Source organism: Grammomys surdaster, unplaced genomic scaffold (assembly GCF_004785775.1).
Source record: "Grammomys surdaster isolate TR1022 unplaced genomic scaffold, NIH_TR_1.0 263, whole genome shotgun sequence".
Taxonomy (NCBI): Eukaryota; Metazoa; Chordata; class Mammalia; order Rodentia; family Muridae; genus Grammomys; species Grammomys surdaster.
In genome coordinates this window covers 2805626-2823167 of record NW_021604704.1, presented here as the reverse complement: position 1 = coordinate 2823167, position 17542 = coordinate 2805626, and the positions used below count along the sequence as shown (strand labels likewise).

The window sequence follows — 17542 nt, the reverse complement described above, 5'->3', positions numbered from 1 at the left end:
TGCGATCCTGCTGTTCCTCAATGGCCTCTGCATCAGCTCCCGATTCCAGGTTCCTGCCCTGTATGAGTTCCTTTCTGACTTCCTTTGGTGATGAACAGCAATGTGGAAGTGTAAACTGAATAAACCCTTTCCTCTCTAGCTTGTTCTTTTGTTTTTCATGGTGTTTTGTTGCAGTATTAGGAACCCTAACTAAGATAGTGATGTTTCTGCACACTTGGCATTGCCTATATACGGATGCATGCATATACACGAATGTGCATACACACAAACTAGTACATGTACCACCCACACTATAAAATTGCATATGTTCACTTTATTATACAATTTGTTGATTGGCAGTTTATGCTTTTTTTTAAAAATTTTCCTTTTTAAAATTTATTTATTTTTATTCTTTAATCATTTTTTTACAGTCCAGACTTCATCTTCCTCCTGGTCTGAGCCCCGACCGATCCTCATTCTGTACCTCCTCTGCCCCCATCCCCACCCTCCTCACCCCCCGCCCCACCATACCTCCCTCTTCCCTGGGGCCTCAAGTCTCTCAAGGGTTAGGTGCATCTTCTTTGACTGAATCCAGACCAGGCAGTCCTCTGCTGTAGATGTGTCAGGGCCTCATATCAGCTGGTGTATGCTGCCTGGTTGGTGTGTGTGTGTGTGTGTGTGTGTGTATGTGTTTACTTTTTGCAGGTTTTTATAATTCTGGATATTAACCTCCTGCCTGAGGTATAATTGATTTTCTCTTATTCTGTGGGCTGCTTGCTTTGTTGATTGTTTCTTTTGCTGTGCAGAAACATTTAAATTTTACATAATCCCATATGCTGATTCTTGAACTATGTTCCTGTGCTCTTGGAGTTCTGTTCCCAAAGTTTTTTGCCTATTCTGAAATCCTAAAGAATGTTCCCCACATTTTTCTTCTAGCAGTTTCAGCATATCACATTTGAAGTTAAGAGTGTTGATCCGCTTTGAGTTGATCTTTGAGTGAAGTAAAATATATGTATTTAATTTCATTTTTTTCTGCAGATAAATATCCCATTTTGCTAACTCAAGAGAATAAACTCGATCAATTTTACTAAGTATTGAAATGGAAAATAGAGCAAAGTGAGAGAAATCATAGAGAAATAAAACTATATATTATATAAATATGATCATTTATATGAATAGTCATAAGAAACAGATACAACAATACAAAATTATAGAATACTCAACCAGGAAGATATGGATATCTTAAATATATATCTATATTTAATAAAAAAATCCCGAAAAATACAGTTCAAAGTGATAGGACTATAAGAACATAAATAGATAAAGTGGGCATCATACTGCATTTTAATATATCTTCCCAGCATACTAAAAGTACAGTGAAGATTCGAGGGATTAGCATTCTTGACCATGATCATGGACCAAGTAATGCTCATGGACCAAGCTCTACAGTCAGTCTTTAAAGATGGTCCATTTTTCTCCACATCACATGAAACATTTATAAAAAGTGGGTCAGAGCTGGAGAGGTGGCAAAGTGAGAGTTTGCTGTGTAAGCATGAGGACCTGAGTTTTGATCTTCAGCACTCACATAAAAAGCCAGGCATAGTGGTGCTAACATGTATTATTATTAGTGCTGCTCTCAACCTTCAAGAACCTTTTTTTCTGCACTGGGGAGTGGTTATATTCTGACTCACAACAGTTAAAATGTTGAGAAAAGTGACTGCTGAGAGGTACTCATCCCTAAATAGGACACCTCCATCATTTTCTCTCCACTCCACTGGACTTGGAGAATATCATAGAAGAGAGGGTGGAAAGAGGGTAAGAGTCAAAGGCTGGGGAGGAGTGCTTCGAAGTGCTGTCTCGTGGATTCAGTATGCCTGCTGGACTTGTGAACTCATAGCAGCCGTGTATTACCTGTATGACCTGTAACTGCCTAAGATCTAACCTGGCAGTATTCCGGCATCTATGGAGCAATGGCACATGGGTCCCTGCCCTTAGCTCAAGAGCTCTTGGTACTTAATGGTTTTGGGGAAGTGGAAGTCAGTTTTCTTCGGGGGTAAGCTGTCCATGCTCTAGTGAATAATCCCATACCATGCAAGTAGATACAAGCAATTTAAACTCTGTGGGTTGTTAAAATAAACATAAAATATGAAAGGAGGAGGAGGAGGAGGAGGAGGAGGAGGAGGAGGAGGAGGAGGAGGATATGTTTTGAAGAAAGATTCCAGAGGGACTGGGAAAGGTATAAGGTTTGGAGACACTGAATGTGATCACAACATTATACAAATATATGAAATTGACAAAGAATAAATTTTAAAATATAAAGACTAAGGTGGAGCAACCTAGGAAAATAGCTATTGTCAACCTCTGGCTTCCATCTGACATATACACATATGCATTAACATCAATTTCCACATGATGCCACCTGAACACACACACACATACAGAGAGAGAGGGAAAGGGAGGGGGAGGGAGAGGGAGAGGGGGAGGGGGGGGGGAAGGGGGGGGGGAGGGAGGGGGGAGAGGGGGAGGGAGGGAGGAGAGAGAGAGGGAGAGGGAGAGGGAGGGAGAGGGAGAGGGAGAGGGAGAGGGAGATGGGGAGGGAGAGGGAGGGAGAGGGGGAGGGAGGGGGAGGGAGGGACAGGTAGAGAGGGAGAGAAAGAACAAGTTTTAAGGTATTTTAAATAACTGATACCATGTGGACCACATTCCTTTGCCATAATGTACCTAATCTAGAAGTTAGCAATTTTTAAATATTCTAATGCATTTAGAATTACATCAAACATCTGAATCAGATAAACTTTAATGGAAATTTAAAGTAATAGTATTATAAATCATGGTTTGGGGGTACAGAGAAGTCAGCATTATTATTAAACACAGAGAACTGTAACTTTTGAGTGTTTATATTTAAAAGTATATGATACCTTAAATTAGTGAGCAAGGTGACCAACAAAGAAATTAGAAGAATAAGAACATAATAAGTTAAAATAAGTTGAAAATCACATAGTGATATAACAGAGAAGATCGACAAAGCCTACCCTGGTTCCTTTAAATTAGCTAAGAGGGTAAAACCGCCTCATAATTCTTCTTCCCTTCCCAAGTATAGCAAACATGCTTTCTCTTACTCATGTATTCTGAGAAATGATTTTCCAAAAAGGGACCTTGTGTTATGAAAATCATCTTCAGTATTTCTGGGTCTTCCACTCTGACATCCAATGTGTTAATCTCTGCTGAAGAAAATGACAAAATGACACACCCTTGGGGACAAGATCACAGATAATGGCCTCTCCCTTCAGCTTAGCTATAATGCCATATCAATCCACTTCATGTTTTATTTTTTTTCAACAGATGAAATGAACCTCCAGTTTCACAGCGGAAACAGGTAGAGGTATGTTAGGCATGAGGTCCCTTAGGACTCAGTAGCATTCATTACTACTGATCATCCTGGACAAGTAACTTAAATAGGTGCAGTGAACAAGGGTGATATCAAGGAAAGGTGAGGACTGGCTGAACTAAGAGCTCACTCAGATTCATTGTGTGAGAATGTGAACTTAAATCAGCGTTTACAAGAGAAATTGAAGCTATGGATTTTAAATAGCTACCAAAGGCCAAACCTTTATATGTTGTAACCTTTCCTATGATAATATTCTTACCTTTTCTTTCTTTCTTTCTTTTCTTTTCTTTTTTTTTTTTTTTTGCTACAGTTTGGATATGGAATGTACCCTGGAGGCCCATGTATTAAAGTTTGCTTGTCAAATTGCGGTAGCACTGAGAAGTGGGGAAAGGCGAGTACTAGTGGAAGGAATTCAGGTCACTGCAAGTTCCTGTTTCAAAATCATTTCAATGGCCGGGAGTAAAGCCAAATGCTCATGATGTCAATGTGTTCCTGAAGTCAGTGGGAAAAGATTTTATTGAGAACTTTTGTCCATGTTTATCAAGGAATTTGGTCTATCTTTTGTTGATGTTATGTCTTTTATCTAGCTTTTTAAAAATCAAGGTAACATTGGCTTTATAGGATGAACTAGGTAGCTTTCTTCTCTGTTTTATGAAATAGTTTGAAGAGCACTGATCTTAGATTTTCTTTTAAGTTTGGAAGAATTCAGCTGTGACTGTCTAGTCCTCTGCTTTTCTTTGTGGTGAGAAATTTGTGGGTAGATATTCTTTGTATGTAGTATGTAGTACTGGGTTCTATAAGGACATTTCCATACAAGTATATCATGTATTTTGAATATATCCCATACCTACTTCCTGTCCCCCTCCCTTCCATCTCGTTTGTTATCCTAGACATTTTTACTTCTTTTTTCTTTTTAAATTTATTTTTATTATTTTTTCATAGTGTATTTTGATCATAATCTTCCTCCCACTCCTCCCAGATCATTTACACCTCCCTACCCACCCAACTTCACACTTTCTCTTTCAAAAAAAGAAAAAAGAAATGAAACTGATATCAAAATAAACAAGCAATGATAAACCAATATGACAAAATCACCCCCCCCAAATAAAACAAAAATATAAAAACAGACAAACAGCATGGTGTCCTTTTTGAGTTAGCCACTACTACGCTTGGGGCCTTCCCTGCAGTTGTGGTTTGCTTTACTCATTGACAATCCACTGGAGAAAACTGAGTTTTACTTCCCTAGCAGTTATCAATTGCAAATAGCTTCTTGGTTTGGTGTGAGATATTATTTCCATGTCCCTTTTTCAGTGCTGGGATTAGGTCTAGTTTGAAGCTGTGCAGTTCTTGTGAATGCTGTCACAGTCGGTGTGAGTTCATATGTACATCAGTTCTGATGTATCTAGATGACACTGTTACCTTGCATGTACTTTTATGTCATATGCCATATATGTATACATGATTTTACTTATCTATATAAAAATCTGGAATCTATAAATGAGAGAAAAAGGTGATATTTATCTCAGACTGACATTTGCTTAATATGATAGCCTCTACTTGCATTTATTTTTCGGCAAATGACATAATTTGTTTTCTTTTTTACAGCCTAGCAAAATTGGATTTTATGTATATACAACATGTTTGTTATCCATTACTCTATTGATGGGCACCTGGGATGGTTCCATAACTTAACTGTTGTGGATATTGTTGCAATAAAATTGATGTGCAAATATTGCTGTGATCTGGTGCTTTTTATATCCTTTAGGTGAATACCCAGAAATGGTATAACATACATACATACATACATACATACATACATACGTATGTATGTACACACACACACACATTCACACATTTATAGCTATTTCTATAGTGATTGGACAAATTTACATTCCCATTAGGGGTTCTTTTTTTCTCAGCATACTTGTCAGCATTTGTTATTTGTTTTCTGTCACAATGAATGTCATTCTGACTGAGACAAGATGTCATCCCAAGGTAGTTTTAATTTGAATTTCACTGAAGGCTACCGATGTGTAACACTTTTTATATGTTTAGTAACTATCTGTACTTCATCTTTTGAGAACTATACATTTCATTATCCAATTGATTGATGAGGTTTTTGGACATTTTGTTTAGTTTTTGATGTGTGTATGTGTATTTTAGATATCAATTATCTAATGTGCTGGTTTCATTTGCTGTGGAGTTTTTTCATTTGATGAAATACCATGTGAAAAATCACTGGTATTATTTTCTGGAATCTTCAAAAAATTCCTGATCTACGCGTATATCTTGAAATATTTCACACATATTTTCCTCTGACAGTTTCAGAACTTCAGACCGTGCAGTAAGATGTCTGATTAATTTGAAGTTCATTTCTGTACAGATTGAGATACGTGGGACTAGTTTCATATCCAAATTTTTGCAGGCAGAGTTTTTATTACTGCTTCAGTCTTGTTAACTATTATTGATCTGTTTAAGTTGCTTGTGTTTTCCTGATTTAATTTTTGTGGGTCATTTATGTCTAGAAATTATCCCTATCTTCTAGATTTTCCAGGTTTTGTGAATGTAAGTCACCAAAGTATTCCCTGATGCTTTGTTTTATTTCATTAGGATTTGTAGTAGCATTCTCCCTTTCAGTTCTAATTTTATTAATTTAGCCTTTCCTCTATCCTGTTAGTTTGGCTAAGGAGTTATCAATCTTGGTTTTATTCCCCCAATGAATGACCTACTTTTTTTTTTAACTCACTCGACTCATTCAAGAATGTATTGTTCCATCTTTATGTATTTAATATAGTTTCTATAGTATTTTAAAATCATTTTTTGTTTTTAGTATTGTACCACTAAGATATAAGATACAAGAGATTATTTAATCTCTTATGTATTTGGTAAGATTTGATTTGTAACCTCAAATGTGTAGAGAAGTTTCCATAGGATCCAGAAAGAATATAGATTTTTTTGGATGGAATATTCTGTAAATATCTGTTAAGTCCATTTGATCTGTGGTACAGCTTAGCCCTGAGTTTCTTCATTGATATTTAGTTAGGGGGAGGACCTGTATAGAGATGAGAGTAGTATATTGAAATAAGATATTATTATTGCATCAGGTCTGTTTTTGGTGTTTTGTATCCATTACTGCTTTTGCTTGCTCGTTTGTTTGTTTTATCAAATTGGAAGCCTTAGTATTTTGTTCATCTGTAATGGCAACTGTCATGTCTTGTTTATGTTAGTTTTGAACATTTCATGTACAAGTACTTATATCTTTTCTTTCCACCAATTTCCCAACCAAATCATGTATAAAACTTACTAAGTCCAATTACCATTCTATGTATGCACATATGTTTAAAGCTGACAATCAGGATTGGGGGCTTGTCCCTGATAAAATTGATCCCCCCCCAGAAGCCATTTACAGCTCTTCATCTAATAGCAGTCCCCTGTGAAACCTTTTCTCTGTCTTTGTAGGCTTGTCAACTGGTGTGGTCTTTGAAGGTCTAATGCAGGCAACTATATCATCGAGAGTTCTTAGGTGGAACATTTCTGTCATGTCAAAACACCATATCTCACAGCAGTTGTCCCTGTCCCTAAGCTTTTGCAATATCTCTATGCCCTCTTTCTAGATGTTCCCTGAGACTTAGATGCTGTGTTATAGATATCCATTATGATACTGGAAACCCCAAGACTACTTATTCTCTGCATTTTGACTGTTGTGGATCTCTTTAATGGTCTCCATCTTTTGCAAAAAGAACCTTCTTTGATTATGCATGAGAATTGTACTTATCTATGGGTATAAGGATGATTATTAGAAGGCAATCAGAAACTATATTAATTTAGCACAATAGGAGTAGTAAGTTCTCTTCTAGGGCTATATCTTATTGGAGAATTATTGCCTCCCATGTTTTTCTTTATCTCTTCTAATTTTGACTTTAGGCCAACTTTGTTTCTGTTCACTTGACAGATTATTTTTCATCCTTTGATTCCCAGGCTGTCGTTGTCCATTTGGTCTATGATATAGTTAAACTCTGAAATTGTTTTGCTGATTTTTTATTCTGAATGGTTTTTCTAGACATGAGAATGAGATATTGAAAAGATATGGAGTGTTTTATGAATATGTGTGCCATTCTTGTTCAGGAGCCATGTTAATATTCTCTGTACAGATGCTGCAAAAAGCAAGCACTAGAAGCAAATCGGTTTCTTCATCAGCAGGCTTTGACTTCATACAGGGTCATGTAACTAAATGTGGTGGTTGTGAAAGGGTTGGCAATGATAAAAGGTTTCTGAATACAAAATGACCAAAGTTAGTTCAAAGTTAGGTGTGCTGTGAACCAGAGGTGTTTTCAGCAGTACTCACTTGTGTTGAATTACAGAAGTTCACTGCAGCCTGGGGTCCAAGCAACATAACATGCATTTTGTATACTCATACAATATGAATGGACACTGTTGGGCTAGGAGTCAAGACTATTGAATTTTAGGAATGGAAAAATGTACATACAAGATTTTCTACGCTTAGAGAAACATAATGGTTTAATTACAGAAAACAAAGACTTTTAATATTTTCCCACTGTCATTACCCAGCATGTAAGTATCAAATTAGTATATCTTTCAGTTGAGTTGGGTTTTGATGTTTGATTTTTAAAATTACTGTTTGAGCTGCAGACTTGAATTTCATTAAAAAAGGATTAAATGAATTTTGGTTTGAGATTAGAAGAGAATTTCCAACAATTGCTGAAATATCCCTAAATGTACTATTGTCATTTTGTACTACATATTTATATGAAGTGGCATTCTTAGTATTGATAATTATAAAATCAAAATATTGATCAACTTTGAAAAATATTGGCAGTGTTCTGCATCTTATAGTGTCACAGATCCATTGAAGATTTAATTATTTTTTTAAGATTTAAATTTTTAAAATTTGTTTTTTATTTATTCACTTTACATGTTGCTCACTGCCCCACTTCTGGACATCCCCTCCCACAATCCTTCACTCATTTCACCATCCCCTTCTCCTCTGAGTGGATGGGGGCCCCCTGGGTATCCTCCAACCCTGGCACATCAAGTCTCTGAAGGGCTAGGTGTATCCTCTCCCACTGAGGTCAGACAAGGCAGCCTAGCTAGAAGAACATATCCCACAGTCAGGCAACAGCTTTTGGGATAGCCCCTGCTCCAGTTGTTTGAGACCCAAATAAAGACCAAGCTGCACACCTGCTACATATGTGCAGGGAAGCCTAGGTCTGGTCCGTGGTCCATATATGCTCTTTGGTTGGTAGTTCAGTCTCTGAGAGCCCAAAGGGTCCAGGTTAGTTGACTCTGTTGATCTTCCTGTGGAGTTTCTATCCCCTTCAGGGACTTCAATCTTTCCCCCTATTCTTCCATAGGAGTCTCCAAGCTCCATCTGCTGTCTGGATGTGGGTGTCTACATCTGTCTCAGTCAGCTGATAGGTGGAGCCTCTCAGCTGACAGCTATACTAGACTCCTGTTTGCAAAGTCAACAGAGTATCATTAATAGTGTCAGGGATTGGTGCATGCCCATGGAGTGGGTCTCAAGTTGTGTTGGTTATTGGTCATTCCTTCAGTCTCAGTTCTGTTCCCTGTCCCTGCATTTCTTGTAGACAGGATAAATTTTGGGTTGAAGTTTTTGTGGGTGGGTTGGTGTTCCTATTGTTCCACTGGGGTTCCTGCCTCTTTAGGTTCCATATCCCCAATGCTGTGAGTCACAGTTCTATATATCCATTGATTCTTGGATGCCTCCCTTATCCAAGGTCTCTGTCAAATCCTGCGAATGCTTCCTACCTCCCTACCCCACCCCTGTCACTTGCAAATTTCCATTCATTCTCATGGCCATCTGACCATCTCTCTTGTCCCTCTCCATACCTGATCCTGAATTACCCCCATTCCCCTCCTCATCCCCTCTCCCACCTAGTTCCCTCCCTCCATCTGTCTCTTATGACTATTTTATTCCCTCTTCTAAGTGGGATTCAAGCATCCTCAGTTGTATCTTCCTTCTTGTTTAGCTTCTTTGGGTCTATGGAGTATACATGGGTATCCTGTATTTTACAGCTGATCTATTTATAAGTGAATATCTATCACTAATGTCCTATTGGGACTGTGTTACCTCACTCAGGATGATATTCTCAAGTTCTATCCATTTGACTGCAAAAGTCACAGTGAATTTGTTTTTAAGAGCTAAGTAGTATTCCATTGTGTAGAGGCACTACACTTTCTTTATCCATTCTTCAGTTGATGGACATCTAGGTTGCTCAATAAAAAAGGATTAAATGAATTTTGGTTTGAGATTAGAAGAGAATTTCGAACAATCACTGAAATATCCCTAAATATACTATTGTCATCTTGTACTACATATTTATATGAAGTGGCACTCTCAGATTTGATAATTACAAAATCAAAATATTGACCAACTCTGAAAAATTTTGGCTGTGTTCTGCATCTTATAATATCACAGATTCATTGAAGATTTAATTCTTTATGCTAAAACAAACCAGCATATTTGTTTCCTTTCACATTTAATAAATGCTAAAATTATCTGTATACTAAAGATACTTTGTAGCAAGTTTCTATATGATTTCTTCTTTAATAAGTGTTTGATTTATATACTTATTTTATAATTTTATGTACATTAGGTGGTCACATGAGAATTTCTTGAGTCAAAGGAAGTTGCAAGTTGGAAATTTTTTTCTGTCTTAGAGCAGCCTTCTGGACTCATTCTAGGTCAAATAGACAGATGGTTCTGGATTTGGTTGGGAATCTAAACAAGCCTTCACAACATTGCTTTTAAGGGATAATATACCCACAGTTCCAAGTAATGGAGACATATACTTCGTAAAACATGACCAGTGCCTGAGTTGGCAACAGTCAAACTTTTCTTTAAAAAGTGCTTTGTAAAACTCAGTTTGCCCTTGCTTTCCTTAGGATAGGCATCTTTCACTGAGTCATGTTCTATGCATTTTACTACATCATTTAGAATTTTTTCTCTGAAGTTATATCAGAACAACTGCCCATACATCTATCAACTTGTCCAGCTGCTTCTTTGAATAAAATGTTCCTTTTTAATATGTTATTGCCACAGTGTTTTTAAAGCACTTCTACTCTGTAGCTATACTTCTTTTTTTGTTTTTGATAGTACTCGACATTCATCATATTTATTTTACTAAATACTATGGTTCAAAAGAACACAAACCAAAAAACATACTTAAACTAGTCTAAATGGGTGGGGTTAACCACACCCGGCCTCCACAGTCTATGTATATGGAGCTAGTACCTCGTCAGAGTGAATGATTACTCGTGTACACTTTGTCTTTTCTGTTAAAATGAGTAAATTTCTCTGAACATAAAAAAAATTTCTCTGAACCAACAAAGATATGAAATATTACAAGGTGCAGGCACTTTATGTTCCCAGTTTTAGAAATAAGCCAAGTGAAAAAATACTTAATAAAACTAACTGGGCCAGAGATTTCTACTTTAGTTCTAGACACTTTAACTCAATTGAAAATAAACAAGTTTAGTTGGAATTAATGGTCATATTTGTTAAAAAAATTCCAATTACAACTGGGGAAAATGGCCATTTGAATTCAACATAAGATATGCCAATGATGTACATTGAAATGTATATACCTAGGCAGCCGAGTACCATCTGAAAGCTTTGTGAGAGTATGGGTAGGGAGAAAAGCAAAAGGTACTTTTATTCCACAGTATCTGATTAAACAAAAAAGTAATTTACAAAACAAAGTACCAAATGATACTTTAAAATAAATACTTCATCATTTTGATGAATATATACAGTGTCCACGTGGGAGTTTAACTATCTAAGAGTGGCATTTCACTATCCAGAGGCGCAGGAGCAAGTTCACATAAATAGAACAGTGTGGCTTCACTGGCTTCGGCCTCAGTCAATGGTTCCAGACAGACAAGCTTACTCTGGGTCGGTTCTGGATCCAGGCTGCTATCCAGGAGCTCCTCAGCCTCTGTGAGTTTATCTAGAGGGGACAACTTCTGAGGATGCAGTTGTACTCCCCTCCTCAATAGCAGATGCAGAGTTCCCATCAAGGAATGCAAGAAGAGGAAAGGCAGTATACTGGATAAGTTGTTTATCTGGTTTGGATTTAGATTTTCTTCCCTCTTCTGAAACTTGTTGAACAACACTGCTCTTGGTTGCTTCTAACCCTTTATTCTCAGAATCAACCAGAAGATCTGGGTCTATGTCTTCCTGAGAGCATAGCTTGGAAGTCCTCTAAACTGCAATCAATACTGTCAAGGTAATCCAACAGCTCAACCTTTCCTAACAGGTTAATGTTGTTATTCAGAATGGAATCCATCATGGTCACAGGGTCTTCTGAGGTCAGACTGGAGGAGCCATTTAGCTGGATAGCACTCGACGTGAGAGGGCCCCCGCCACCAGCATTCCCTACACGTAAGGATTCTCTGGCTGGTTCACTGTGCTCTCCACTCTGAATGACAGGAACATGCTCATCCTCGTTGTCATCTTCAACAATGACAGTGTCAGGGGACTGGTTGGAGGGATCAACTATAACATTCTCATTTGTCTCTAGAATAACTGGAATATTTTCTTCATCCACATTGTCATTAGTAACATCATAAATAATTATGTCATCTGAAATCCGTTCTCTTGACTTTAAACCTTCAGTCCTGCTGTGTGGAACTTTATGATGGTGATTATTAGTTGGTTCGTTGACTATGTGCTGAAATAGATTCTTCTTTGGAGCTCCACTTGTGTTTAGAAGTAGGGGCCTTTTACATTTTAAACTCACAAGTTGATTATTCTGAACCAATGTAACAATAAACTGGACAGTCTTTCGAATAACTTGTTGCTGCTGTGCATGCTTTGCCCTTAACTCTGACACCTCCTTCCAAAGGGATTCATTCTCACTTTTTACTTCTGAAAGCCTGGACTCAACAGTTTCTTGTTTTATTTGAACCTTCTGAGCACTACTAATAATTTTTGTTAAATCTTGACGAATTTTATTTTCCTCTGGTTTTGAAGATGAAACTTTCCTTTTAATGTTCTCCGACAAGTCATCCTGGCCTTGTTTGAAATAAGGATGTTAAAATTCAACAGGGCCATCTCTTTCCTGTTTGACAATTCCAGATTCGATATGTACTACTTTATGGAAACCATACATATTTAGCTGTCTCACAAAGCTCGCCGTGTTGTTGTGTTTGAAGTACTTAGGAAGAATTTCCTTTGCAAATCTCTGCTCATCCAAGACCAGAAAACTTTGTCCATTCTGGCTCCAGGTGATGAACTCGTTGATGTGGGTTTCCTCCACAAGCCTCCACAGCTTGCTGAGGAAAGCCGGCATGTTGGAACTCTGCTTCATTGTTAGCTGGGCGCAGGGATTCTGAATTCTACTCCCGAACAGAGGTCGCGGTGGCAGCGGCTGTGGCTGTAAGCTATACTTCTAAATGATAAGAATTTATAGCCAGGCGGTGGTGGTGCATGCCTTTAATCCCAGCACTTGGGAGGCAGAGGCAGGCAGACTTCTGAGTTCGAGGCCAGCCTGGTCTACAGAGTGAGTTCCAGGACAGCCAGGGCTACACAGAGAAACCCTGTCTCGACAAAAAACCAAAAAAAAAAAAAAAAGAATTTATTATTTGCACTGATTACCTACAGTTCTTAAGCATGTATTAAATGAATAGAGTAAATTTTTCACTATTATATTCCTATACATGTATACAGTATATTTTGATCATATTCATCACCTCTATTCCTCCTTTTTATTAATTAAAATTGTTCTTTCTCGGTTTCATATATATATATCATGCATACTGACCACTCTCATCCTCTTATCCAATCTCATTTCTGTCCCTTTCTTGTCTACAGTCTCCTTCTTGAGAAATCTCTCTCGTGCTCATGTTCATGTTCCTGTTCGTGTTCATGGTCCTGTTCATGTTTTGAGACCCACTAAGTTTAATGAGGGCCTGTGTAATCATGAATCTGGAGTTATATATTGGAGTCAGCGGACTCAGAGGCCAGTACACAACTGACAATGGTGATTTCCTTTCTTCCAGAATGTATCAATAACCAATAGTTCAACAATAAGGGCTAGGGAGGGCTATTACTCTATCTTATGACCTTTTTTCCCTGTGTATTTCAAGTTGTCTCCCTTTTTTTCTATTTGTTTTGTTATAGCTATATGAACATGTGTGGGTCCGCATTCTGCCCCACTACTAGGCACAGCCATTGGGGAACCAGGCTGAGCTTTCCTCTCTTGCCACAGTTGGGGGCTGGGCTTTACGGAAGCACTGAAACATCCTATGGGAGTGGGAAAATGCAGTCTGAGGTGGGGTAGCCAAAGCTGGTGTTTCCTGACTCCCAGGCACTTAGTCTCAGACCTTTGGGGTGTTGGGGGCTGTGGGCTGAGGATGGCATCTAGTCTAGCCCGGGACTAGGGCTGGAGCTCAGGTTTAGCTCATTGGTGATTGTCTTTAGCTTGATGGCTGTTGGCTGGAAGTGCAGGGAAGCCTTCTATTGGAGAGTTAGGCAGTGGCTCTGTGAAGGAAGGCCTTCTGCATGCTCCCCATGGTGGTGGTAGATGAAAGAGACAGTCCTTGGTTCCAAACTGTTTATTGGTTGTTCATTGTGGAAAATGGATGCAAACTGACAAAATTTTCATGGCAGACCAGAGATTAAATACCTATTGCAGGGATGAGTATCTGAGAAGGGGAGCTTACTGGCTAAATACTCAGGGCCTCTAGGTATCTCATTAGCATGGAGAACTCTGTCCTGGGCCTACATGGCCATAGGTCACGTTTCTTTATGTGGTAAGTGTGTTTACTGTTCCAGGCCAGGAATCTGGCAGGGAGCAGGCAGCTGTCTACTGTGTTAGGAGTGTACCCTGAGTTTCTGGGGACTCCAACTCTCTCTACCTTAACAAGCTTCCTGGCATGGTTTGCCATCCCACAAAAGTGAAATACAAGCTCTACTGCTCTATCCATTTTTTTCTACTGCACTGTAAGTCACAGGACGAGATCTTTTTCATCTTTACACATCCTTTCGCTCTCATAGGTCCTGGGGGTTAGACACTAAAGAACTCTTTCTTACAATGAGCTGAAACACTATTGTTGTTTTTCATTTTAAAATATGTTACCATGACTCCTGGCAATGAGAAACTTGACTACTAAGATTAGTCAGGTTTAAAAAAAAAATCTAAGTTCACAATTGGTATTTTCAGGAAGAAGAAAACTATTTTAACCCTTTTGAGTGAGACTGCCTAGTTTTTAACCAAGCCCATCTATTCTCTTTGAGTTCACAGTTACAACGCATTTCCTAAGACATCTATAGCTAAAAGTAGCCTTAATTCCAGGCAACGGTTCCATATATAATTTTTCATTGCTCCCTCTCTCTCCATTTTTTTGGTTGAATCTGTAGGATGGTGGAGCCCAGGAGAAAGTGAAGACTCAAGATAGAAGGCTATTTAATCAGGAAGACCCATTGTGAATTGTATATGAGCAAGAAATAAACTTCTATTGAATTTAACCACTAACATTGAAGGCCTTGTCACCCAAACAATTGCATTGTATAACCATTCTTGAGAAGTAAGTGGTTTATTCCTTTGTACGTGTGTAGAATGTTTGTATTCTGAAGGCAGTTCTCTAATACCAGCTGAGTGTCCTCCAATTCAGTTCAATTTCAGCACTAACTAACTGGAACTAGTGTAAACCTCACAGGTTATGGGGTCTCAGATGACAGTCATAAGTCCTTGATATTCCAAAGTCACTAGCACATCTTTCTAGCCCGTTACAATTTCTAATGATTGAATGACCGCTCCCTTTTTGAAGTTCAAAAACTTGCTCAATTGATAAAGACCTCACCTAAGGCACTGATTTTAAGATAAACTTTTTGTACAATATGTCACTTAGGAGCAGGCCTAATGGAAGAGATAAATAGAACAGGGTCTGAGTGAAGAGTAGTGAGGGACATTTCTATGCCTTCTTTTCATGGAATCTGAATATCCACTTTCTAAGAACATCAGTGTCTTTATCAGACTGGAGGCATCACTGATGTTCAAGGTCAAGAGATTTTACTGAGGTCTTTATTGCGCAGCATGTCTGCTTAAATCATTGGCCACACGATTAAATCCAGTTTCCAGCTTGTTTCTCCTCGTTCTAAGTTGGGAAAAGAGGTTCAACTTTCAATCTTGTACTTTGCCTTTTTGGTGACCAGCTTTCATTGGAAGAGATCTAGGGGATCCACCATGTGTCATCTAATTAGCATAAACCCAAGTATGAATGAAAGGGGATTATTATGAATAACAAAAGCACTCCTACTAGATATTTCAAGGGTTTTTGAAGCTTTGTGCCAGGAAAAAGACCAGATATATTTTTTATTATATCACAGTAGTAAATGACAAAGGTCAATGCTTTAGTATAAAAAATTGGTTGTTTGAGATTGTTGATCAAAGGTTGTCTGGACTGGAGCTTGCTCATGGGGCCTTCCCTGCTTAAACTCTAAAGTTTTCTCCTTGGTATCAGATCTTTTCACTTCCACACCCCAATTATAGCTTCAGCACACACTTGCTTTCAAGTTAAGCTACAAGAAAAGTTCATACTCATGTTTGACTGGTCAACAGCTTATTTAGTCATCTAAACTTCATTATTCCTTTGAATCATTTTGTATCCAGAATTCCACTATGCTGATATTTTACTTGATGAAATAACATGTATTACTCTTTCTGATTACAAAACTCATATGTGATTAATAAAAGGATAGTGAGAAATAGCAACTATTAACATCATAGTACATGCTTACAGTCTTTGTATGCATGCATTTTCACATGAACACCATATCTACTTACCTAATTGGAATTATATCGAATTTAGAAATTGTCAATATTTTACTTCCCTTTCTGATTATTTCTTACATCATTCAATGTTTTTTAAAACCATTTTTATTAACAAAAAGCCCACATATCTGTTTACTTACAGATCTATCATAATTTATTTGGACATTCACTAGTGATTTGAATATTTTGATATGTGTGTATGTGTCTGTGTGTGCATGTGTGTATATGTGTTTAGTACCCAGATAATATTATGGTGAACACCCTTTATAGTAAGCATTATCATTTTTGGAATAGTTCTTTTCATTCCTTTTAAATACAAAATTTAGTATATTTTGAGTTATTTGCATTTTCAGCAATATGCAGTTTTCTGTTGAACAATTTGGTATTAGGAAAAAGAATAAAGGCACTGTATCTTTTGATGTGGTTCTTTCATCAGGGAGAATTAAAATTGAATAAACAAACAAAAACACAAGAAATTTGTCCACAGATGTTGTAGCAGTTCCTATTTATAACCATGGACCATAGCAACTACTCAAACATGTCCAACTTCCTATATGAAGTCATGAGCATGATATATAGATAGAAAATGATATATTGAATTTACTGGTATTTGGAACTATATATAAATTAACATTAGGTTAAAAAGTTAACAGGAGATAAGTACACACTGACTACCTGTATGAAAATATTTTGCTCTGTGCTGTTAAAAAAGTTGAATGAGAGTTTACAGTTACCCCAAGATCAGTGATTTAGTTTTATGTCTTTTCTGTAAGCTTGTTTAAATATTTGGGTAGTTTGCGTTTTAAACTCACTCCTTCATATTACCTAATGAAAAAAGAATGTATTGTTTGAATGTTTCTCTACTAGAAACAAAGGGTAGGGAGATGTATCATTTTTACTTCATATAAGGATCCACCCAGATTCCATTTTCATCATTTTTATGCAATCCTTTGGGCATCTGCTTTTCATTAGTCTATCAAGATGTTAGAGCTCCCAAAGTTATTTTGGAGAGTGAAACACTCCATTTTTCTTGGGGAAATTTTGTTTGAAGTATGGGGATCTTGAGATACTATCTAATTTGGAGCCTTCTGCTGGATGCTGCCCAATTCCTCCTTCTTTTTTTAAAATATTTATTTATGTGTATGTACGTATGTCTATGAAAGTATGTGTGTGTGTGTGTGTGTGTGGGGTGCCTTTGGAGGCCAGAAGAGAACACTGTATTCCTAGGAACTAGCATATTGGTAATATTGGTGATAATGAGTTACCTGACATGGATTCTTGGAACCAAACCTAGGTTATCTGCAAGAATAGCAAGTGCTTTTAACCACTGAGTCATCTCTCTAGCCTCTTTTTTTTTTGG

At 37.6% G+C, this 17542-nt stretch overlaps 2 pseudogenes; both read right to left on the bottom strand.

Annotated features, from left to right (window-relative positions):
- Positions 1-7447: 7447 nt before the first annotated feature.
- LOC114628086 lies at positions 7448-7534 on the bottom strand (annotated as a pseudogene).
- A 3642-nt stretch (positions 7535-11176) lies between these two features.
- On the bottom strand, positions 11177-12733 carry LOC114628084 (annotated as a pseudogene).
- Positions 12734-17542: the final 4809 nt, after the last annotated feature.